Source organism: Lepisosteus platostomus, chromosome 13 (genome assembly GCF_059453375.1).
Source record: "Lepisosteus platostomus isolate fLepPlt1 chromosome 13, fLepPlt1.hap1, whole genome shotgun sequence".
Lineage (NCBI taxonomy): Eukaryota > Metazoa > Chordata > Actinopteri > Semionotiformes > Lepisosteidae > Lepisosteus > Lepisosteus platostomus.
In genome coordinates this window covers 1,420,835-1,444,960 of record NC_142623.1, presented here as the reverse complement: position 1 = coordinate 1,444,960, position 24,126 = coordinate 1,420,835, and the positions used below count along the sequence as shown (strand labels likewise).

Genomic DNA, 24,126 nt, shown 5'->3' with positions numbered 1-24,126 from the left:
TGTCTTTACGCGCGATCTGGAGAGTGAAATTCTCGTTTTTTTGCGTGTATATCTGCATAGGTCACTTTATAAGTTGTACTTCACCAGCACTTTCCCGCAAGGTGAATACAAGTCTGTGTTTGTGCTAAAATTACATTTTCTTTTTTGGTTGCTTATGATTTACACATCTCTGTCAATACCGTTGTTACCCTTATAATGATAACCCTTAGGTTTCTATAGTAATGTTCCAGTCCTACATAGAAGCCTAGGTGAAGAGACGCAGTGCTTGTGTGATGGATTTGCCCCAAGAGCAGGAGTGAGGAAGTGGAAGGAAGGACTTTGAGAACCTGAGGATTCAACCCCAGTGCTTTGCAGACCTCTGTGTCCTTATCAGTCTATGAGAATCTGTTTTGACTTGACCATAACCTGGAAATTAGGCTAAATCAGTGCAGTTTTAGTAGTGAGATCTATTCATGCTGAGGTGTTGGACACTTTCAGAGCTAATGGCCTTGTGAAGGTAGTAGCTTCACAGTTGATGAAATATTAATTAACTGATCACAATCTATCTTTACCATTATTGTATTCCACAGACAAAATAAAATGTGTAGTGTACAGCAGAAACAAAAAGGTTTCTAATATTAATCTATATTTTATAAAATACCTTTTGTGATAATAACTGAATTGATCAATTTATCAATGTATTATCATTATACTGAGTCCTTTTCACAAACTGCAAGTGTTTAGACACCTCAGTACAGCCAGGCTCATTGCTGCTTTGTCCTTTAAGACGTCTGACCCATCTGTACCCAGCACAGGGCAGTCGGGTTTTAAGATTGTGACGCTTACAGGAGGATAAGTTCAAAATGAGTGTTGGAGAAGCTGTTCCTTCAAGCTACAGCTTGGGGAGTTCTTTGTGACAGTCTGGGGCTCCCGATTCAGAATGGTTGGGATGAAAAAATTGTGGCAATTCTGAGTCCCTAAGGCTGTGAACGGACAAGCTCTAACGGTGCGTTCTATAATGTCCACCAGATGGTGCCAGAGTTCTTTGTTGTCAGAGTGTCCATTTAACAAGCGCCTGAAATAAAGTCAACCCATTTATTCATTTCCGGAAAGCTGCTTATTCCTGATAAGTGTTGCAGCAAACTGGACCAGAGGAACAGGGTACAAGCTGAAATAGCACCAACACTGAAAGCATCTCAGGGAAGAAAGGAAAACAGGAGAAAACCAGAGCATCTGAAGATAACCCTTGCAACCGGACCCAGGACTCAAGAGCTGTCGCAACACTGTGCCACCTGTGCCTAAAGTCTATTTTAGATGCAATTCATGCATTCAAACTGCTTACATGAGTTTTTCAAATGAGTGTGAGTGTTATACTCCAGCAGCAGACTGCTCTGCAGCCCCCTGTTCATATGTATGGCATTCTGGGCAGGTATGGAACTCATTGATTTTGCTGTTACTTAGCCACAGTTCACACCAAAGTGACTGATGACACAAGTCACTTCGGATGGTCTCTTCTGCAGATAAATTACTTTATATACATGGGGAGACTCAACCCAAATCTCTTCCCTTCTAGTGAATGAAGATCATTTTGCACCAACCAGCTCCTTCATTAATTAGTTGGCGATTAATAGGATTAATAGTGATAATGCAGTGTGGGGGTGGTGCTGTAGTTCTGCAGCTGAGTGGGCTGAAAGGGCTGTGTGAAGCAGCACTGCTGGAGATGCTGGTTTGCTGCTGTAGCTCATCATTATGCAGCTGGATTTCACCCAGAAGGTCTGGGAGACGGCATGTGCAAGAAGACTCAATTCTACATTGCATAACACTGAAATTAACAGTTGTTTTGAAACTCTTAAACATTGTAAAATGAATTTAGATACTGAGCATCAGAACAGACCTATCGCTTCTAACTGCAACAGATTCACAGTTACCACAACGCTAAATATTTCTGTAACGGGCGCATTGACATTTTATTGAACAGATCGAGTCGACGCAACAGATTTTAATCAAGCTGATTAACCTATGTCATTAGAAGGGGTTAACCAATGGAGATCTGCTGTGAAACTCACAGGCTAGTGGTGTGTGTGGCTGCTGGTGGAAGCAGTACAAGGTGTACTGTACATCCGTGAGCCAGACCGTAGGTTGTAGGATTCTGTCCGAGGATGCGCCTGTATCCTGCTGGAAAGTTATCGTGTCAGAAGAAGCCGATGGGAAAGACAGTGAGGGAGGTCCCAGGACTTGTTCAGAGCTGGGCTGTGCAGTCAGATTGCCGTCAGCCACGTCAAGTGCAGTTCTACAGGTACCAGACGCTCCTGTCCAGAACAGCACACGAGTTCCCCATGTGCACCTCTCTTGGTATATCACGCCGCACTAGTGCGCACTAGTGCGCCAAGCTCTCTGATGTCCTTCCTGCACTGCTGATTCATCACTAAGGAGTACTTGGCTCCCCTGCTGGTGAGTCTTCCTGAGGTGACCCGTGGCACGGAGGCATGGCCCATTGTCATCCTGTTATTTGTCCTTTTTGTCTCGAAGTTCAGCAGGCTTGACATCTTAAATCACTTCATCGACTGTGCGTAAACTCGGTCAAGTAAAGAGGTGATAAGTACATTTATGCAACAATCACTTGAGGCAAGGCACTCAAGTGTACCACACTTAGTCGAGATGTCATGGTTCATTCAGCAAAACGATGCCAAAAATGTCATCCTTATACTTTGATTTACCTAAAATCAAATTACATTTAATTGTGATTGTGATTAATATAATTCACAGGGTGACTTAACCAGGGCCTTGGCGGTTTTAGCCAAACACTGACATCGATGACTCATCAGGCACTTGCAGGCTGGCAGTGATGTCAATGAGAGACCTGCTCTCCTGTCAGCTCCGTGACGCTCGCAGTGTGGCGGAAGATGAATCATCTGACCAGCGGATTTGTCAGAGGAGCACAGCTGCAGAACCCGATTCTTCCCGCGCGGTCCTGGACTGGAAGCTATAAGCTGAAACTTCAATAAATGAACAATGTGAAATTGTCTGTTTATGTGTATAAAAATAACTGGCAATTCCGAGTTAAAAACGTTCCTCTAACAACATGAGAGTGTGCAGAAAAAATTACCTAAAAAACTTTGCATTTTCTTGTTATCCACTTCAACCTAAGCTGGGTAGTTCTTAGCTGGACACAACAGGTGTTTTTAATGTTTGTTGACTAATTTAATCAGGTAAATAACATTTATGCCGTCTTTACTTTGTATAGTTACTTGATCTACTTACTTTCTTCACTTCCTTAGTTTACTTTCCTCATTCACTTACTGTACTTGCATATTTCCTTTCATTACTTCCTTTCTTTACTTTATGTACTTAATTTACATACTTTTTCACTTGCTTTATATATTTACCTACTTTATATACTTAATTGTTTCTCTCACTTGCTTACTTTCTTCACTTACTTTTCTTATTTTATATACTTTCTTTACAGGAACAAGTAAAGGTTTATTCCAGGCTGAAAAGAGAAGAAAGAAAACACAACGTTTCAGCTGTGGAGCCTTCACCTTCTTCATCACACCCGAAGAAGGCTCCACAGCCAAAAAGTTGTGTTTTCTTTCTTCTCTTTTCAGCAGGAATAAACCTTTACTTGTTCCTTTGCAGCCTACACATGCTGACGCAGCTCCCCACCTGAACTACTTTCTTTACTTCCTTATTTACTTTACTTGCTTACTATTCTTACTTAAATAACTTTGCAAACTTTTCTTACTTTATTTGCCTACTTCACATACTCACTCACTTACTTAATATACTTACGTTGCTTACTCATACTTCAGTTTACTGAAAACTTGCAATGCTCAAAACTAAGTTTCAGAGACCCTGCATGAAAATGCCCTTTTTGTTTCTTCTATCGACACTGCTGTGGACTGGGTAGGGGAGGCCTGTGAAAGTGTTAAAAAGCCCTTGTTAAATTCTTCTGCTGCAGTAATGGTAGCGATCTACACCACGGCCTGCAGTAGATTTATAGGAGACGCCGGCGCCGGGCACTTACTAACTGTCGCGCGTGTGTGCTGAGTGCAAGGACTAATCGCCAGCCTATCCCACTTGTTACAGTATATGCGCTTCGAGCCTGTTATAAATCTCTCAGACGATGACAGTCAATCAGCAGCGTGCTTTGGCGGTCATTATCTGGGAGCGCTTATCTTCGCGAGCCATGCTGTGGCTGCCGTTGCTCATACTGCACAACACACGACTGCTCCCACCCATCACCTGCGATTGTCTCTGTCTCCCATGCGGGGCAGTTGTTTCGCCAGGGACCCGACCAGCCTGCTGCAGAGCATCTGGACAGTGGCCCTCACACCACCACTCTTGAAAAACCTCTGCAGAGACAATTCTTGGGGCGGTGCGGTGGCTCTGTGGCTCAGGATCTGTGCCTGTGGCCGGTTTGAATCCCGCGGTCGGCAGAGGAATCCTACTTAACCCCAACTACCCCAGGAGCACCATATAAATGGCCGACCCTGCCCTCTGACCCCCAGCTTCTCTCCCTGTCTGTGTGTCTCATGGAGAGCAAGCTGGGATATGAGAAAAGACAAATTCCTCATACAAGAAATTGTATATGGCAAATAAAGTGATCTGATCTTATTCTCCCTAGTTCTGTAGCACAGCGGTTTCCCCTTGAACTGTATCAGGTTTTACAATTCTCACCTCTGCACGCTTGACCACGCTTTAACTGTCACATACTTCATCTGAGGAGCTACAGAATTACACAGATTAAATGGATAATAAACGAGGTGTTAATCAACTAGATGAAGCACATAACCCCAAGCTCAGCGCTAGGAGTGTGATTCAGGCCCTGGTCAGGATAAGGGTTTTGATACAAAATAAGCAATTCATCTGCAGTAACGGCTGATCGTTTATTAATGTCATTCTATTAATGGTTTTTCATACGCTGAGCATCAAAGGAAGCTACTCTATGGGTGTCAGTGATTTTAGAAAATTACAGTATACTGATTTGATTTTGGATATTGATTAAACGTGTGATGCACTCCAGCGGTTTTGCCTATCACACTAAATCATCTTAACAGGGAAAGAGTTGATAGGTCTCTTCTGATGAGGTGATTTATCCCGTTGAATGTCCAGCCTGGTGCAAAATCGAGAAAGCGAATCACAGGAAGGAACCAACATCGCTGCCTTTCCATGAGAGCTCATCCTGAGGTACACTTCCGCACGTTCATGTAGCAGCACCTCTTGTGACAAGAGAATGTGACAGCCAGCTCACGGATGCTCTACTTATCATGCTTGAGCCCCGTCGAACACACACGAGGGAGCTGGGATGAGCTGTGTGTTCTAGGGTTCAGAGACCGGTAAACAGACACGTCTTTGCCCAGGTGCCACGACTTCCAGCGCCGGCCACACCCTGTACTAGCTTGTGATCTTCACGGTGCACCTCCTATCAGATCAGCCCTGTTGATGACGAATGTTAATCTGCAGAATGAATTTTCTTGGGTCATGTCTGTCTGATAAAATGTTTGTGCTCCTGCTCCGGCTAATGAGATATCTTTCTTGATAATAGTTTTGTAAATGTATTGCACATGTAAGTGATCATCTTCTTGGCCTGCTCATTATGTATACCATTTTCCAAACCATTCAGAAATAGCACTTGCAGCCCCCAGTCTACAATGTTACTGATGTGGCTGTGTTTTGCTTCAGTGTGCTCTGTGTGTACTGTGTGGTACAGCCAAGGGACACTTCTACAGCAAAGCCAGCGTCTTCTGCTATTTATTGCAGCTGTGCTCTCTATTACCCTATCAAACTCTTAATAGATTCAATAAACTGCTTGATTAGACATTTTTATTTAAAATTCTGTTCCCAAGTTAGCTGGAGAACTGTAGAAACACGAAAGCTTAACTTCTTGGCTACTTGGCTCCTTATGTTGGGTTTACTCAGACTCTATCTGTAATGCTTTTAGGATCGCATGATCGCTGGCTCTTGGCTGCTGAGAACTGGGTCTGGCCACTGCGGGAGAAAGGGACTGCCACAGGAGAAGCACTGCAATCTTTCATTCAGGCGTGAGAAGTGGAGAAATATTTGGTGACGGACTCTGGGGAGCTTGATGTGAAGCCAGAGAAGTATTCCCCAATAAGCACATAGGGGCACGTTGCAATTAATGAGTCAATTACACTGTGACTGAAATCCACGGTGAAAGGATTACATATTGCTCACAAAACATCTGACCTTTGCTTTACACTGCTTTCTACAAATGCCTGCTTTGATATATTGATCTTTGTCTAGGAGAGCTTTCTATTTCAGCTTTATTTTTTCTTCAATTATTTTTTTTAATGTGCTACAATGACAAGAATGATGGATCTAAGAGGTAACAGTGCGTATTAACTGTGAACTCTAAATATAGTAGTTAATTGTGGGATGTCCTGTATTAACCTCCTGTTTTAGAGTAATAAAAGCTTAAAGAAAACACTGTGGTAGACAAGGAATGGCAGCCAAGTCTCTGTGTAGATCCCAGGTTCCAGTAGGTTTTATTAAACTGCAGCCTGGCTGGGCAAGAGTTCCCTTTCCTCTCGTCTTATAGGAAGAGTTTTTCAGTAATGTACAGTTTTAGTTTTGTTTTAAAAATGTTTTAAAGGGGAAAAAAACACTTTGTTGTTGAAGTAGTTTAAAAAAAAGCTGCAGTGTACCCTCTAGATTCTGATTAGCTTCCAGTATAAATGGGCCATTTTTCTCATTTGATGTGAAATGAATGGATGTAATTTCTGTTATTTAGCTAGACTTTTATTCTGAACAAGCAAGAAAAATTAAATGCTTTAAATATATATAAACTCAGAAAACCGAGGCTTTGGGAAACTGAGATGCACTAGCTTCTCATAACTTTTTTAACTGAAAAACAAGATTTTGTGTCCTTTACTGTAGCTAGAAACTCATGATTTAACAGAGCAGCACATATCTCTGTTGATCATTGATATGAAACACACTGTTGTGCAAGTTCCAGACATCTTGGGCACAATTTGGTGTTTAGGTATACTGTATGCATGTTAGGAGTATCAGCAATTTACTCAAAGCCCCCACTAGTGGTTTCCACAGTGAGTCACTGATGTTACAACAGCTATTAAAAAAGACTAGTTTGGATAAATGGATGCCAAGCTTGTCAATTTAGGTCTTTAATTCAGCATTTTCACAATCAGCGACTGGAGGTAAACTGCGCTGGAGCAGCTGGTGTGAAGTGCTGTAGCTGCTGATCCATCACAGCTCCCAGTCAGGTCTAATTGACTCGTTGTCAGGGGCTCCTCGTCAGGAACATCACCCGTTCCCCTCTGCACAGCCAGCAGGCTGAAAGAGCTCTTCTTGGGCTACAACACACACATCTAGCAGGATCACCTGGCAGCTTGAAGCAAAATACCTACAATCTCAGTAGAAGATCACAACAGAACTGTGTTTCTGTATTAAGGAAAAAAAAACACCCTTAGTGGAAAGAGCAGAACAATGCTGCACATTTGAAATTGAATGCTTTGATTTCTATCTTTGTGTCTTTGTGTCTGCTCTCCAGCCTCCAGATTCTCTCTTTCCTGACTCGCCCTTACCTGGCTGAAATTAAAGCGCTGGTGGGTGTGGAATATGGGCACAGCTAACTCATCCATTGCATCAGTGACCTCACCATTGATCCCAAATATCAGGTCTGAAAGTCTACAGCAAAGTACAGAACTAGTCCCAGGAAGCAGTTTTGAGCTGTGAACAATGTTTGGGAGAGTGTGTCTCATCTCTCTGCTGCCTCCCACTCACAGTGATCTCGAAGCAAAATTTCACTCTCTTTTGTCTCAGAGAGCACCATGCTCTGTTTCTCCAGATGTAAAATAAGCCATTTTCACATTGTGAATACTGGATTTGGTGCACATGCCAAATCAGATATAAAAACAGACAGTCCTGACCAAAGTCTTGAAATATTCCTGTGTTCCCATCTTTTAGATAGAGTAAACATCTGCAGATGGATGCTCGCTAAGAAGGAGAGCACATGGCGACTATCGGATCGACTTAGTGAACGGCCTTGAGCTCTACCTGATTGCCAAGGTACCCGAGAAGAAGAAGGCTCCACAGCAGAAACAATGCATTTCTTTTATTCTCTTTTCAGCATGGAATAAAGCTTTACTGGTCACAAGGTGCTGAGATGTCTACCTGCCCATTGATTGGCTCACTTGTGCTGGATGATCTTCTGTGAGCAGTCGGATGGTCACAGGCTGGGGATGGGAACCGTCATTTTCTCTTTATTTTGTCCTCCAGAAAAGGAAGAGCTGATTTAGGCGGCTGCTGTGTTCCCTCCTTGGCTCCGGCACACAGATGCAGAAGGAAGCTGAATGAGTGTGGTGACCTGGGGCTCAGGTAGGGCCCTTTAGAAGTGTGTGTGGGGGGTGGCTCTTCTCCCTGAGGTACCAGGATAAATCTGTGTGGCTTCCTCGCCTTTTCCCATGTTTTTAAAATAAGATAAGATCACTTTATTTGCCATATGCAATTTCTTGCATTAGGAATTTGTCTTTTCACATACCCCAGCTTGCTCTCCATGAGAAACACAGACAGGGAGAGAGAAGCTGGGGGTCAGAGCACAGGGTCAGACATTTATACAGCACCCCTGGAGCAGTTGGGGTTAAGGGCCTTGCTCAGGGGCCCAATAGAGTAGGATTCCTCTGCCAGCTGCAGGGTTTGAACCCACAACCTTCCAGCCACAGGCGCAGATCCTGCGCCACAGAGCCACTGCTCCACCCTTTTGCCATGCTTGCCCATTGTAAGCTTTCCCAGTAAGGATAGTTTTCCTTTGCCATGAATTTTCCCGGCTTGCCTCTTACCTTGTGATCATTTCCCATTTTCATGATTTCATGGCAGTTTGCACTGCGTTCACTACGGTTTACTGTGGTTTACTGAAGTAAAATTGACGACTGTGAAAAAGCAGCATGAAGCTCGTTGAAAATGGTCAAAGCCATTTCAGAAGAGAGCTGCAGTGCTTAAAACCTGGACAGTGAGCAAAGCTGCTTGAATACTTTAGCAACCATGTTCACCGTCCAGGTGTTAAGCAAAATTTGGTTTTGAACATACTGAACGTTTTCTGTACAAACAGCGACTTTGATATGGACAGAACTGTAAATGAATGGAATCTGGAGTCTCTCACTCCCAGATGGAAGTTACGGTGTGTGAAGATACGGGAGGGAGAGACAGGTGACCCTGGCTGCCCGTGGCGCTGTGCCATGTCTGTTTCCTTCTTCAAGAAGATTGTGGGGGATCTGGGATCTGCCCTCTGCCATGACAGGAGAGAGTTCCCGCATGGCTGCTGGCCGTCTGTGTCCGGGAGAGACTCGGCCCCGACGCTCTGTGGCTGCCGGAGTCTTTGAGCACATGGCAGGGGGACAGCGAGCGTGCGGACGGGAACGTCATGTTCCAGAGGCCCACAGAGGAGTCCCCAGGAAAGGCCTTAATCCAGGATGAGTGAAAAGCTGATTAGAAAGCAGCTTAGGTAGAGATAAAATGCATTTTTATTACCCCTCCTTCCCCTTTATTAGGAATCTAAAATTGATTCACCCAGCGCTCACTCTCCTTTCTTCCCAGGCAAGGAGGGTCTGTATGGAAAACGTCCTTCAGCAGCCTTGTGCTGAGAACCAGATCAGCTAGGATTTGCATACAAAGCAATTAATACTTTTAATGAAGCATAAATGATCATTAAGCCATTAACATGACTTAATATTTACTTCTCCACACGTTACTGTATCCCTGTTGTTTAGTGTTACAATCCAGCATTTATGAATAGTTTATAAGCTTTTTACAGACTGTAAAAATCTGCATGCAACTGATCTTTATAGCGGTGTCTCCTTTGACCTCCCATTTACGATATTCACACTGTAATTTATTCTTCAGCACTTGTAGCCTGTTTATGAAGCACAGTTCTGAAGTGCATTGTGGCCCTCTCTCGTTCTATATTTCTTTGTGTAAGGTACTTTCAAGATACATAAGACCAAAGAATATTTTTTGCTTCACAGCTCCCTGGATGGAGTGTGCTGCATGGCCAGACCTGATGAAATGATCCAGGAGCTCAGCTGATGTGACACTGTAAATCAGAGAGGTGAGGATTGAGGAGCCTGTGTACAGAAGCACAGACAGCAAGAATCCTTCAAGCTTTCCAGCCTCATATATTGGCCTGGAGATGAATAAAGTTAAATTCCTTCTCTATTCTTTTGTTATCCTTACTGTGATTTTAAATAATGATTTCAAATAGATATGTACACCTATGTATACTGTAGGTGTCATTTTGATTTTTAAAGCTAAGTGCTTCAGAGTCAGAATTTCTTGGTTCAGTCTATTGGCTCCATCACGCTCCTCGTCAGGATGATTGAGGGAAAAGTTTTGAGTTTATTTTAAAAAGCAGATTTTGAACAACAGAAAATGTCATAGAGCAGGAAGATAATGAGAACTCAGGGCGGATTTATTGTAAATTAATTGAAACTGAAATGCAACAGGTCTCAGCTTGTTAGAATCCTTATTGTGTCTCTAAGCAACTGAAAAAAAAACTCTTTAGCTGGAACTTCTTTTATGCTTTCTTTTTTTAAATCCGCCTTCGAGATGAGAAATTACAATTTCTGTTTAATAAGTGCCTAACAGAGCTTTGGTCCACCATATGACTGTGTTTCAGGAAGAAATTAAACCCCCAATTACATTGTAATTGATGCTCAGTGTTCTCTAATTGCCAATTGAAATAAAGAGTCACAGCACCAAGGAAGAGTGTAAGGTGGTGGACGAGGTCAGCTTCTGTTCTCCCTGTGCCGGCAGAATGCCAGGCTATGGGATTCTGGCACTGGTTGGCACAGGGACTGCAGTAAGGACTGGCTTGGCAAGGGAGTGTGCAGAAGCCCCTTTATAAATCACAGCAATTAAAATCCCTTCCTCACTCTATCCAGCCATGCTCTTCCAGTATGGTGTCGCCGTTAAAGGGCAGTGTTGACGCGGATCCTGGTTGGGACAGGTTGTGAGCGTGGTCCCGGGTTCGAGTGAGAGCTGCTGCTCTTCCTGTTGCTTATCTTGCTGGCAGGGAGGATACCAAGCCTGCTGCCTGTGACCACGGTGCTGTACAGGCTGCTCACTCCAGCTGGTAGTTGACTTAAACATTTCTCGCTGTTTTCAACTCTTCAGCAGCTGTAGGCTTCAAGAATGGCTTCTCCGAGCAACACTCCGAAAAGCAAGTGAAATGTCTTCAACAAGGCTTCTGAAGTATTTGCTGTCCAGTCTTGTGCTATTCTTGCACAATCACCTCCAGTGTAATTGAACTGAACAACTTAGACAAGTACTGTAGGTCAACTGGCCTTCTATAGGATTGAGGTCAAGGCCAGTCAAGGTGATGGATATCTGTCTCATGCTCCTCAAGCCAGCCAGGCATGACAGGCTATGAGGGAGTCTTTTATTTGATTGGGGCCAAATAGTTTGGCCAGGGAGAGCAATAACATGAGAACTAATCAGAAGAACATTTCCAATTCAGCAACATGTACCTCCAATGAGGGATTCCATTAAGCTACTGAGAGCTCAGAGGGAATATAACTAACAGAAACTCACGTCACTGGAGTCCCCAGGACTTGGTCAGGCAAACCTGAAGGCTGTGGTACATGGGATGAGCCAGGAGCCTGTGGAGTTATTAGAAGGAACATAAAAACAGGTGTCCTGACACCTGCCAATTCTACACTAATGTAAAAGCACAGGTGTACTCACCGTGTGGAGGAAGATATGGAGTCGCCTGTAGCTACTTGAATCTACAAAAATGGGTGTATGGCAAGGTGACATAGAACAGATTGTATTTGTCAACAAGTACTTGTTATTATTGAGAGATGGGAATATATAAGTAAAAGTTGTCTGAAACGAAGTAGGGCTCTTGTCTGTAAGGTGAAAGGCTCTACGCACCAAGCACCCAGCCTGCAGCAACCCAGTTTTAAACTGACAAGCGAGGGCAATGCTTCTGGAGAGTTGCTCTTCATTTAGCAACATATGTTCTGTATGTAATATATGCAAAGCTGCTTTGCATGTTTGGTGTAGAGAACAGCTTGTTTCCAATACACAACAGCCTCAACTACCTTCTCAGTTCTATCCAATATACAGTATGTACAGCTGCCAGCCCAACCTAGCCAAACTGTACAATATTTGAAGACTATTCTGATTGTGTTTTATTCTGTTCAACTTGTGTAGTTTAGAGTTTAGGGTCCTTTTTAAGGCCAGCACAGACGGTTAAAAACACGTCCAAAAGATTTTCACCACTGCCAAATAAGTTCTGGGTATGTTGTTCGTCCGGTGGAGTCGTGGGTGCGATTAATATAAATAAAAACTATTTAAACAACTAACTTTCAGCTAATGCACATTATTATTCAATATGCATGTGACAACGATCCGAAAACATCTAATCTGATTGATGCAAATCTCTGTCTTAAATTATTCAGTAATGTTTGCTTAATGCTGCAGATTTGCTCATTCTTAACAGCGCGTTCTTAAAAAGAAAAAGATGCCCAGATCTGTGCACGCTGTTGTTAACGTACGGCAGTGGGAAGACAGAATTAAAATGTAGTCAAAGGAAGTTTTAATTGGTGCCTCGGGGAAAAAGCTTTCTCTTCATATGCAAATACAAAATCCCATCATCACGGTGAAGAAGTTGCAGTATTATTCAGGGACCGCCACAGCAGGCTGAGGAAAATGCAGCGAAAGTGGCTGGATCGAGCGCTATCTGTTTATTTATTTGGGAATAGAGGTTTGGAGTAAAAGTTTCCCCGAGGTATTTTTTTAAATTTATTTTTTAACCACCCCCTTTGCGGCTCTTCTGACAGCTTCCCCGTTTTCCTGGCGCCTTGTCAGGCTGCAGAGGAATGTCGCTGTCGGAGGTTTTTATATTAAATCCTGGCTGTATTGAATTCCTGTCGGCTGGTGGACAAACCGCTGGGATGCGCGATGCCAATGTGCTGGAACTTGATAAAAACGTCTATCGAACAAAAATAAAGAATAAAAATGACAAAGTGAGAAGTGAGTCACCTTGTGAGCAGAGACAATTACATAAAGTAATTACCTGCCAGTTTTCAGTTTTTTCAGCACTTTTCTTCCAATTTTCTGAAATCATTTCTCCTTTATCATGTTTAGATGTTTATGTTGTGGGGGTGGAAGGCAGTCGGGGAAGAGTACAAGCAATTTTTGTTAATCAGAATCAATAATTAAATCTGTGTGCAATATAGTGAGTAATTCATGCTGGTCAGGATATATCCTTTTAAACAGACTCCAGTTGTGCTCCTGAGGTTTAAGCAACAATAACAATAAAGCTGTCAGAACTCAAGGTCTCAGGTGTAGTTTTTTTATTTAAAATCCCCAGTTATTTGTGTTTTACCCAACAGATTTTAAATGGCCAGCTGTTCGTTTTTCACATTTGTTTGCATCTGTGAACCCCACAGGCGTACACAGGAGAATGAGGAAGTGTGTCCAGACCCCTCCCTCCTACTCACTCTCCTCCCGGCCAATCACCTTTCAACACGTCACAGGCTGCCTCGCCCGTATTGGAGGAGCAGTGCCAATTGCAGGAGAGACACGGATTGTAGCTCATTGACAGAACTGCTGTAGGGTTACTGTTGTGTTACTGAGAGCTGACAGCCTGGTCAATTAATCCCACCCCCACCCCCCCTGGTTGCACTTGTTCAATAGTGCGCCACCTGCTGGGCAATCCCCATCACGGACTGCTAGTGACATGACTCAGGCTCGAACCTGTGACCACAGAGCCCAGGCCGTGCCCGGGCAAGCTCCTGTCATGGACGAGTCACTCAGGAAGCCCAGTGTTTTGATAATACATTGTTGAGGAATCAAACCCGGGTCAGTTGCTTGGAAGGAAACTTTGCTTACTATGGTAACGTTCCTGGGGTTCGCCGACGAAAAGAAAGAGGCCGGAGGCTCTGGCGCGGGTTGGCAGGACATTTCTTAAAGACGCTGAGGGGGGTTACAGCACTGCGCCACACCTACACAGACACAAGAGGGAAGAGGGCGTCTCTAGAGCCCGTCCCACTATATACGGGCGGGTAGTCCCGCCCCTCAGCCACCGTTCCCAGCCTGCCTTGCGTGCGCTCGGCTACAGCGCCACACGTGGGCGCTACACTGTTATAAACCATTAGCACTCTATGTCACGATTATAGTTCCCCCTCCTTAAGGGTGCTCCAGCCCTTTCACGTGAGACTTTATCCTGTGCACCTGTGTCCCCATTCCCAGCCCACCTTAAAAGCCAGGCGCTGACGCTCTTCCGGGCTCTGCATCTGATTTCCATATCGTGCGAGTCCGGGACCAGGAAGCGCCTGGTCCCGTTAAGGTTTTAACCTCGGTTCCCGTTCCTGTTCCCCGTCCGCCGGTTCCGACCCGGCCTTCGTGGTTTTTAATTCCTTCCTCGGATGGATCTCCTGGTTTTGGACTCACCCTTGCGTTTTGGATTTTCCCTAAGGATTACTCTTTGGGATTGTTCGCCTCGGCCACGCCTCCCCCGTGCACCAGCGCACCTTGGACACGCCCCCCTGTCTTCAGCCCCGTTTTCCTGCATGACGTTTCCCCAGTGTTCCCCGCTCCGTCGGACTGTGTCGTCCGCATAGGGTCCGGAAAGAACTGTTCGTTACACTCTAGGTAAGGTAGGCAGGGTGTTGCCAGTTTTCTGCCTTTGATGTATCTTCCCTTCATTTTTGGGGCTTTGTTATTTTACGTAAGAAATAGCTAGGCCTTGTTTTCCACTTCAGGCAAACTGCCAATCTATTTTATTTACTGTGGAGTGGGCAGGCCGCCCATAGCGGGGGAAAAAAACGACTTGAACCTCCATCTCTATTCCGAACTGTTGAGTTTTTAATTGCCAAGCATGTGTCTGCAGTGCTTAAATTATAAATAACTCTTGCACCTCCAAGAGCCAAAAATTTGACTTGAATTGATGGGCTGTTCTCTGACTGTACTCAGCTCCTCCACCTTCAGTCAGAGGCAGGGACTCTGGGCTTAGAAGGAGCGTGTTTTTTATTCAGGAAGATGTCTTTCACTTTGCCAGGATGACAGAAATAGCTGCATGCAATGTACTGTCAGTCTGCTTTTTTTTGCAATCAATACTGTGGTTATGAAGGAGAGATCAATATACCATAAAAAAAATGTTTGGGTTGATTGAGAAACGAGAAGATTTCAATTTTTTATGTTTCTGTTCTCTAATGTGAAAACTGAACAATACCCTTCGCTGTCAAAAATTCTCATGATTCAGGTTTGTCTGTGTTAGAAGTCCGGCTGGAGAATGGTGTGTCAGCTGAGGCAATCCAACCTTTCAAACATGGATTAACACGTTTCTGGAGAAAACACCATTTACATCCCACTAAAAAGCAGGTAGTTCACTGTTAAACACAGAAACTCATTGATTGGGTTTTGTAGCGCATTTTGAAAATACAGCTTTTATCCCAGTTAAGTCAGGAGTGAAGAACTCTGGTCTGTTGGAAGGCTATTAGAGAGCAGATCACCCAGGTCTCTAAGTGCTCTTAATAAGTACCACATTATTCCACATTTTTTCAGACGTTTCATGAAAGGATGACGTTTGTAAGCTAAAGCATCTACAAAATTGACAGAGGAATGACTGAAATGAATCATGCATTTGTCACGATTATAGTCCCTCCTCCTTAAATACTTTTGGATTGTTTGCCTCGGCCACACCTCCCCGTGCACCAGCGCACTTTGGACACGCCCCCCTGTTTTCAACCCCGTATTCCTGCATGACTTTTTCCTAGTGTTTCCCCACTTTTTCGGATTGTGTCGTCCGCATAGGGTCCGGAAAGAACTGTTCGTTACAGCATTTACATTTAAAGGACACCATATATACAAATGAGAGACTGATGTACCTTATTATGAGCCAGTTACTGAACTCAAATAGTTGTGGTTACAATTGTGAAAGTGTCCATTTGTTTTTTGATTAAGCGTTCTGAACAGACATGTATTATATAATTCTATATAGATTATATAATATATAGATAATTATTACTATTATCAGTAATAGTATTACTACTACTCTCTATATGGCATTTACACCAGATGAAAGCTAATGAAAATCTAAATTTATTGGAGCTCTAGTTATTTTTTCCATTGCCAAAGCTTTCCAGAAAGGGAAGTATAAAGAATAGTATCTAAATCTTTACATCAGCAGGGTTGTGGTTTCTGCAGTGGTATCTACTTCAAGCTCTGCGACTCAGGAAATTGATTTGTTTGAAGTGCCATTCATTGCAAACAGCAGACTCAACGGCCAGCTTGTCACACCAACATTTCAGAAATGGTAGCTTCTCTAAAGCAAAGATGTAGGTGTTACACCGTGGAAAACCAGGGACTGCGACAGGTTTCGCAGACATCTGCTCTTTATTGTGCATGTCTTGGAACTGACAGAGAATGACAATGAAGCGCCAAGGCACCTAAGTGCCGTAACGCATGAACCCCAAAACACAAGCTCAACAGTGTCATAACACAAGTGAGCACTGTGTGTGACATAACAGTAGGGACCCAATGTGAATGGACCTAGTGCAGGCTAATGAACAGGGAACAGTTTACCATCACCTTAAGAGGCAGATCTTCCCATTTATAGTGAAGGTAAGTAGTGGGGTACCACAGGGATCCACCTTTAGGATATTGTATTCAGTTTTGGTCACCCTACCACAAACATGATATTGCCTTAGAAATAAGAACAACAATAATGAATCTCAGTCTAAGGCGATTGTTACATGTGGATAAGTTAAATGAATGAAATCTCTTCAGTCTAGAGCAAAGGCATTTGAGGGGAGATTTAATCCAAGTTCATAAAGTTCAAAAAGGTACAGATAGGATCAACCTATGCAACAATGTCAAACTCCGTCTTTACACAAGGACTTGTGGGTGTCTGGAAAAGGCTTCCCAGTCAGAGGGTTAAGGCCCAAACCTTAGGCACTTTCAAGAAGTTACTGGATAAAGTTTTTGATTAACTGAGCGAGTAAACTACCAAACAAGCAACAAAGGCTGAATGACCTCCTCTTGTTTGCAACCTTTCTCATATTCTGCACAAGCAAGGCGCGACACTGATTCAGAGTTCTCAACAAAGGCTTGGAAAAATGTACTAATGTGCTTGTCAAAGGTGGAATGGGGATCAAAATTATAGCGGTTTCATTATACTTGGCAGGGAAATCTAAAATAAAACCAACATCAACGATTCATCTTTCCAGTTCAAAATGCAAAGTGCAGAAGGAGTTTTCTTCATGGCCCGTATTTGCTTATTAACTCTCATTGTGCTACACAAAGTGTAAAAATAACATGAGCTCATCTGCAAATCTGGTAATGACCTGCACCAAGAAGGTAGCGGGTGGTCTTTTTTACTTTAAAAAAATGCTCCAAATGAAACTCCTTCTCCCCGAGCACCCTTTCATTTTTTTTAAGCAAGCGTTAAATAATGCATTAAAAGCTAGCCTCAGTGCACAGTTAGGTCCATGTTTTGTTTCAGGAAAATATAGCTCTCCTGAAAGATTAATGTCTGTGTTTGGGTCAGCTGGGCTTTGCGGAGCCTCTGCCTCTCAGCTCCGTGTTGGTTGAAATCCAGTTCCAAAAGCCGTGGGTAAACCATGAGTAAACAGAGAGCCTTTTTTTTTTGCAAATAGCTTCTCTGAGGTTCGGAGGCACAGTATTAATTAATTAGAGACACAGTAATGAAACCGGTGCAAACCCATGAGACCCCAGAAGATTGACTCAGGTCATGAATATTCCTCGCCTATTAATGCTTCTGTAGATCCAGTTATTTCGGCAATCCAGTCACAACGTCCACCAGCACGGAGGCCGGCCTAGTTCTTGAGAGTACTTATTTGTTTCAGTTTGCACAGCCGTTGAATGAGCTGAACGAAATGGCTCAGAGCTGCAGCCATGCAATGCAATGCATGTACCTACTGTACGTGTGTCCATTATCAACGATGAACACTGGCTTGTGTGGAATAATTTACTAGAATCATCTATTTTATTTTTTAGGGCTACATTTCCTCGTTAGTTTTTTCAAAGCTTCCATGTGTATGGCACTTATGTTAGAATGTATTTCGGAAGTGCTGGTGCTACCACCAATACTACCAGTGCTGCTAATGAGGGTAGGAAAATTATAAGTTTTTTAATCATGGTGCTCCACTTCAGTCTATACACTTGAGGAATTCAAGCTATGAGTTTTCATGAAAGGTAATCTAGTTTATATACTTTGGACTGAGTCAGGAAGAGAGCTTTGACTGAACTGCATACGGCTGAGTAATTTTACTTTGGCAGTGGAAGTCAGAAATCTCATTCAGGTTAAAGAGGAAATGCTGTGGCTCTCCAGGCTGGCAGGCAGCTAGCAGCTGATAAATACAGATTCTACTCAGTCCCATAACTAATATTTATCTGTTAGGTAGTGAGCGCCAAAGATCCCAAGGTTTGAGGGAATTCCCATATGCCTCCTGACTGTCATTTTCCATGTAAGTAAAATCATTCAATGTCGTTCTTGCCTCAGTGTGATAGTCACAGGAGATCAAAACTCTTTTTTGTTGTTTTTTTTTTCTGAAGAGGTTGAAAAATTATTCGGAACCCAAGCGCAGATCAAACTGAATGGTCTCTGCCGTTTTTTGTTCCGAGAGAACATTTTTAGAACAGATGCTGCCAGATGCTGGGTCCATCACGCAGAAACACAGTGGTGAGAGAGAAGGGGAAAACGAGCCGGCGGGACTCGTAACCGAGGAGCCCGGGCCCAGAGCAGACCGGCACTGAGCTCTCCTACCCTCAGAGTGGAGTGTGGGTGCGGCAATCAGGAGGACAGGGGAAGGGGGAGAGATGAGACATTGAATGATGCTCGACCATCCACCGCAAGAAATGGAGAGGGAAAAACGAGAGAGTGGACCAAGCAGGGATTGTGGAGAAGGAGGTGGGAATTTCGGCTGCACCTGCTGCGAAGCTTCAGAGAGGGGATACAGGCATTGGAAGAGCAGGAAGAAGAAAGCAGACGTCATGGCAGGCAGGTGCAGGGTCTGTTTTTCCCATGGAAAGGAGAAGGAGAAGGTAAGATCTAGGAACATGGAGTGCAAGAGGTGTTTGTCTCTGGCAAGGCCAAAATGCCAAACTCTGAGCAAAGATACTCAGAAGGTGCTCAAAGGGAAAGATATTTATGCCTTAGAGATCAGAAGTGCAAGATTACAATTTGATCTCCCAAATTTCTGTTTACAAACTCCATTTTGTTTTGGGCTGTTGGAAATGTCCTGCACTGCAGAAGTTCTAGGTGGAGGTCCACTCAACTTCAGTGGGCAGTCACAGTGGCCCCTGGGTTTCACCTGGTGACCACTGATGTGGAACACATTTCTCAGCTACTGACACTCCATGACATCCTTTAAGATGTGGTTTACCAGGAATTGAGGTGGATATGAAGCCGGACACCAAATTAACTAAATCGGCCCAATGACTTCTACTTCATCTCAGCTTTATTTACTTACAGTAGCATCTTGGGCTAAAAACATCTGCCAGATTAATTAACGATAATAACTGAAATGATTTGCTGTGATGAGCTGTCGGTAACACTTTATACCTCCCGACTCATTTTGTAAAACCATTGACTTCAAGTGAAACAAACCTTTTGTCTGCAGGTCTGCTCCATGCCACGCTCATTAATTTCTTAGTACAAAGAAAAACGTTCAGCCACCTTAGGCGAAGAGGGCTCCTATCCACAGATTGGACACATGGCGGTATGCATTGCAAAAGAGAAGGCAAACAGTTCTCAGTAATTTGGAACCTGCTGGCTTTTGTTAAATTCCTGTTCCCAGACCTGCTCTCTTTTTCAGAAAATCAGTCGGCGAAGCTGCAACTGGGTCTTCCGCCAATAAAGTTGGTGTAAGATGCACTGAGTTCTCCCATCAGGGCTCGATCAGAACAATCCAATTACCCGTTCAGAATAGGAAATGCGCAGTTACCGCTGTTGGCTTCTACAAATCTAATAACAGGCTGCCTAATAACCCTTCTCGGCGGGAGCTGGTAGCTGCTCTGACAGGTGCTGTATAACAATATTAACGCTGCCTGCTCGCTGGGCTCATCCGTAGAATCCCCGGTCTGGGCTTTAATTAAGTGAACACTCATGTTCAACTTGGAGGTAATTAGTTCACTCTGAAAAATAAATATATAATAAAAGTATGCGCGCACACTACGTAGCTACAAGCCCTGGAATTTGCAAACATGCTGGGAAAGGCCTTTAAAGAAATTGAGAACCACAGTGCCCGTCTGTGCTTTCACTGCCCCGCAGGGCCACGTGCTGCAGGGTTTGGAGGTGAACTGAGTGTATTGATTCGTGTGGAGGCACATCAAGATCACATCTGACCGCTGAAGAGGAGCTTAATAGCAGCTACAGACCCTCCTGACATAATTTTACACTGAGGATTCCCGGGCTGCTCCATGTGGAGACTGGATTGACTGCGTTTTCATTTTCTGTGCAAACAGAGCAAGAGACTTTTATTAATGTAACAGAACGCGGCAGACGGCAAGTGTGCGCACGCATACTTCCAGGTGATCAAAAATGCATGACTGATTTGTCTAGCAACTTGGCTCACACATGCTTTTCTTGCACTAGCACTAGCAAGACTATACACACCTCCAGCAAGCCACAGGGGGCACTGCTGTGCTGCAATCCAAAGACAGCTCAATGGGACTCTAGCTTACCCAATCGTCCCCTGTCTGGTGTCTTCTGTGCTCTGTCTCTTGCTCACTGTTTGCTATCAGGCCATGCAGGGCCATGCAGAGTGGTTCTTTGGAGCCTATAGAAAGAGCCAAAAGTTAGGTGGCCATACCCTCCTTGGATTGAGATTTAATACGGGAAGGATGACAGAGATTGAAGCTGACTGTATTTCCATGTGGAGTACATCGCAGGCAAGGACTTTGGGTGTTACCCAGTTCCTCCAATAGGAATAAAAAGGGCTTTGGCATCACCGCAATGATGTAGAACTGTGACAGGTAAATATTTTTAATCCTTAATTATATCTACATGGAATACCAAACATTTCAAAACATTACTTAAGGAAAAATAAACAAAAAATAAAAAACGACAGTTACCTTGGTAACAAAGCATGACTATAAGCATTGTGTCATGAGAATATTTTTGTGCGTAACTGCTGGTTTTGGACTAATTGGATTTTTTCTTCTGGGCTAAAAATAACTTCCACACATGCTGTAGATCCCTTTTGTCAATTCTTTATTTTATACAGTGGTATTTATTTAGATAATTATACCCCTTTCAGTTGTTTTTCAACATTTTTTTTAAAACAAACAGGCAACAAAATCAAAAGATGTAAAACTATAATGCAGACATGAAATGGGGGCTCACAGACAAAGGAAGGGGGGGTGAAGAAACACGTTTGTAATTTGAGGGGACATTTCTGACCACAGGACAGCATGGTGGCACAATGGGTAGCGTTGCTGCCTCACAGTTTTGGGGCCCTGGGCTCAGTTCCCGACCCGGGGTAATATCTGCATGAGACTTGCATATTCTCCCTGTGCTCGTGTGGGTTTCCTCCCAGAGTCCAGAGACATCCTGGCAGGTTAATTGGCTTCTGGGAAAATAAACCGTATTTGTGTGCGCCCTGCAATGGACTGTTCTGTCCCGTCCCGGATATGTCCAGGTTTGCACTTGTTGCCTGCTGGGATAGGCTCCGACTCCCCTTCAATCCTGTATTGGATAAAGTGGCTAGAAAATTGGTTAGTTTAATCAATTTCTGACCACACAGTCCCTGTCCCTGAAATGACCTAGCTGTACAGTACATTTCTCCCAAAGAAACCTCTGAATGAGCTGTACCAAGGGTAATGTAAGCTTATCCGAGTCTCCGACCCAACCTACTGAAACAGACTGCAGCTAGACCCACCAGCTAAAAGTCTTCTTTAGAGTTACCATTGAAAAGTTACAAACTCTTACCTTTTTATGACCTGTGCAGATAAGGAAAATTGCATTAGGAATACTAATCTCCCACGATGCAATTTTCCCTTTGAAATGAGCTCTCCAGAGTTCTTACCTGTATCAAATAAAAATGAAACTGATACTGATAACGACTGTGCAATACTACTACAACACAATAGTGTTCCATGTTCATTGCAACATCATGCAGTTCAATGTGTGAACAGTAATTCTCCAACACGTCGTTTTCATGCCAGCCTTTGTCTTGAAGCTGAAATTCAAACTGGAAGCACATTATTCACCTGTGCTGTTTGAAGAGCTGAAGTTGTGACATTTAATTTTGTTAAAAATGTAATTAGTGGCCTAGAGCCCATTTTCAGAAGTGATGATTTTTAATCAGGAAGACAGCATCAGGGAAATAAATTTAGAACTCTGAAATGAATAAATTACAATCTAAAAACCTTATCTTGGTTTCTTTTTTCATATAAAATTGTCTGTCTTTAAATCCTAATTTTTGAAAGACTTATTTTTTCTCACGTCCTAAAATTTGCATATGTTTGCAAAACTATACTGCATTTTGTTGAAAATTTATTTTTGTTTACATGAGAACATAAGGAAAGGTAGAGAGACAGGTACAGAGAGGAGGCTGTTTAACTCATCTGGCCTGTTTGTAACCAATCTGAAGATCTCATCCAGCTGTTTTTCAATAGAAGACAGGGCTTCAACTTGACTGGGTGTCATGTTCCAGACTTCCACAGCCATTTGTGTAAAAAGTGCCTCCTGTTGTCAGTTTTAAATTCAAATTAGTTTGCATTTAAATAGCACATTTATGAAATGAAACAAAAGAACCAGTGGCTGATTTTGATTAATTAAAGTTCCTATTTTTTGGAGAAATATTTGGGATTTTATAGCATGACTTCATGCTAGAGATCCTACTATCTGCTGGATTTAGTTCCAGCTCAGTCCTCAGTGAAAAAATTGGATAATTTGACTATATCATTCAGCTTTAGCATTTGGCATTCCATAACACAAAACTTTAAAGCAAAAACAAATAAACAATTTAAAAAAGTGATCTTAGCAAAGGTGTCATGTCAGGTAAGAATTTTATTAAGTCACATGTGGGTTTCTCCTGGGCCAGCTTTGCAAAGCCCTTTGTTTTTTTTACTTTTGTTTTTGTAAAAGTACAAGAATAGGCTCCTTTCCTGGGCTGAACAAGAGTCAGACTCAGACATGAGGCAGGGAAGAACAAGAACATTCTAAACCAGACTCAGTCAAAGGACAGGGAAGAACAAGCAGTGCAGACTGGAATCAGTCACTGGACGGGGAAGAACAAGCAATGCAGACTGGAATCAGTCATTGGACAGGGAAGAACAAGAAGACAGTGCAGACCTGGAATCAGTCATGGGACAGAGAAGAACAGAAGACCCTCAGAGCCAGACTCAGTCGTGGGACAGCAAAGAACAAGAACATTCAGAGTCAGACACAAAGTCATGGGACACAAACAGGGGCTGGTCTGTCTGTGTTTTACTAACTGACTGTCACAAACCCTCACAGGCTGTTGAGAAGGCGGTTTGGAAGTGAGCCAGTGAGCAGCCAGGGGTGGAGTTTGGAAACTGAGCCCATGTGGAGAGCTCTTATCACAGTTCAAGCGCTCGCCTGCCCCCCAGCTGGAGCAGCTTTGACACCATCGTACACAGACCTGCGCCATACACACCACTGTTCAACAGTGCAGGCAAAACAGCTCCCTGTAATTACAGCTAACATTTTGAGCTCATTAAGGACCCTTCAGCAATAAGAGGAATAACTAGGTTTTATTATTTTTTATTTTGGACAGTTTGACTCATCTGATCTTTGATGCAGTGATATCTATTTCTTATTTTTCATATGCTGTCAATTTGACAACATCTACTTGCCTGCCTAGTGTCTGTCTGTCTCTGTCTATCTGTCTGTGAGTAGTTGAAGAGCTTATTACTATCCCTGTACATACTGTAGTTCATGTTGACTTTGGCTTATTCTGTGCTCAGTGATTCATACCTATTGGCTGATGGACAATTCCAGTGTAACTCAGAAAGGGAAATACTGTCCCACCATGATGTGGCTTTGATGCTCATTGTGGCTTAAAAAGGAAAACACCATTCAGTACCAGAGCCCAAACTCAGCCAGTAGTTAGAATGATATTCCACTAAGAAAAAGAAAGATTGTCTTGACAAGTCCTGGGGTTTAACTGGCACCTG

General features: G+C 43.3%; 2 long non-coding RNA genes across 3 annotated transcripts; both read left to right on the top strand.

The window, feature by feature from the left end:
• Positions 1-2,282: 2,282 nt before the first annotated feature.
• Positions 2,283-2,999, top strand: LOC148649581 (uncharacterized). The gene is made up of 2 exons (XR_015925873.1): positions 2,283-2,430; positions 2,746-2,999. It is a non-coding gene; the product is annotated as an uncharacterized LOC148649581 (long non-coding RNA).
• A 514-nt stretch (positions 3,000-3,513) lies between these two features.
• LOC148649580 (uncharacterized) lies at positions 3,514-13,184 on the top strand. 2 transcript variants are annotated; one of them, XR_015925872.1, is made up of 3 exons: positions 3,514-9,460; positions 9,981-10,063; positions 11,128-13,184. It is a non-coding gene; the product is annotated as an uncharacterized LOC148649580 (long non-coding RNA). The 2 variants fall into 2 exon arrangements; XR_015925871.1 differs by lacking the exon at positions 11,128-13,184 and having other exon boundaries at positions 9,981-10,170.
• Positions 13,185-24,126: the final 10,942 nt, after the last annotated feature.